This window comes from Eubalaena glacialis, chromosome 8, assembly GCF_028564815.1.
Source record: "Eubalaena glacialis isolate mEubGla1 chromosome 8, mEubGla1.1.hap2.+ XY, whole genome shotgun sequence".
NCBI lineage: Eukaryota > Metazoa > Chordata > Mammalia > Artiodactyla > Balaenidae > Eubalaena > Eubalaena glacialis.
The window spans coordinates 100,711,732-100,713,328 of record NC_083723.1 but is presented as its reverse complement, the minus strand read 5'-3'; the positions used below and the strand labels follow the sequence as shown (position 1 = coordinate 100,713,328).

Here is a 1,597-nt window from a genome sequence, read left to right as displayed (position 1 = left end):
GGCAACTGGTGAACATCACACAGTAATATAAATGTCCCATAAATATGTTTCTTCAAACCATGCAGACAGATAGTAAATAAAATGTAAACCACATTTTTTTTAACATCTTTATTGGAGTATAATTGTTACATTGTTATGTTCGTTTCTGCTGTATAACAAAGTGAATCAGCTATACGTATATCCCCATATCCCCTCCCTCTTGAGCCTAAAATATGGAACGCTTCACGAATTTGTGTGTCATCCTTGCGCGGGGGCCATGCTAATCTTCTCTGTATCGTTCCAGTTTTAGTATATGTGCTGCCAAAGTGAGCGCCACATTTTCTTTAATAGGCACTGAGAGTGCTCATGGGCCAGTTGGGGGATCCGTGGGCGAGGCTTCCCAGCGCCTCATGGGTGGGGTTCTTGGTGGAGTCCGTGATGCATTTAGTAGGACCCGAGTCCCTTTACTGCCCTCTTCGAGTCCTCTCTCTTCGCCTCCCTCTTCCCTCTAGTCCTGCAGCTCCTGACTCAGTACTCTGTAGGGGACGAGAGAGAAATGTGCCTCTTTGGCAACGTCCCACACAGGGGGGAAGCTAAGTTCTGACTCATGCACTCACTTTCCCTCATGGGAGAAATCACAGGCCAGAAAGTTCCCACTTGGCACTAAGCTGTGCCACTTTTTTTTTTTTGGTGGGGGGGGTGACACAGGTAAAGTTCCTCTTAACCTCTGTAATGCATCCTGACTTGTATTGTTTGGCACCAGTGGTGTGCTGAACTTCTCCACTGGAAACCTGGAAAAAAAAGGCTCTCTCATCCACGGGTGATTGTCTAAGACACTGTTCTCCCAGAACTCCCAAGCTGCAGCCAAGAGAGGCTGGAGCCAGTTCACAGGCCACTGCCTAGTCCGTAGACAAAGGCACTTTTGCCTGTGGATTGATGTCAAGTTGTTGTTGTTAGGATGGGGGATACGACAAAAGACGTCTTATTAGCGATGACGCTGAGGTCACCCTTGAACGTATACTTAACTCATACAGATTCCTCCCTAATGGAGCAATGTGCTTTGTTCCCTGTGTTATATTGTCACATCACCTGTCTCCCTGGAATCAATACCAGCCTCAGGCCTTCCCAGACTTCTTTTCATTGTCATTGAGTTCTGAGGTTGTTTCATTAGACTACTCAAATCCCTGTAAGAAATAAATCAGAGCCTTTGACACTACAGACCCAGAGTTCTTCCTTTCAAGTAGTATCAGGATAAGTTTTACATATTAAACATTAATATGTGTAATTCTTCTGCTGTTTTCCACAACACAGAATTGAAAGATATATAACAAAAGAGAATCAGAATGTTTCAGGGTGATTTTTTTCCTAAGAAGTCTAGAATATTTAAAAAAAAATTTTTATCATTCATGTCTTCTCGCCCATATGTACTTGGGAAATGGTAAAAGTGCTGCAAATTACAGGAGATCATGTGATGTGAATCTAAATATTAGAATCCAATGAGTACAAACTGTGAACTATAACTTTGCAATACTCTTCCAGTAATTGCATGAGATTAAATGTTTCCCTTGCATTTTGAATTCTTTTTTTTTTTTTTTAATGAGCTTATTTATTTATTTAT

The 1,597-nt window shown here is 41.9% G+C and overlaps 1 non-coding gene across 1 annotated transcript; it reads right to left on the bottom strand.

Annotated features, from left to right (window-relative positions):
• Positions 1–206: 206 nt before the first annotated feature.
• Positions 207–313, bottom strand: LOC133097105 (U6 spliceosomal RNA). Its single transcript, XR_009701978.1, has one exon. It is a non-coding gene; the product is annotated as a U6 spliceosomal RNA (small nuclear RNA).
• Between the last annotated feature and the right edge of the window lie 1,284 nt (positions 314–1,597).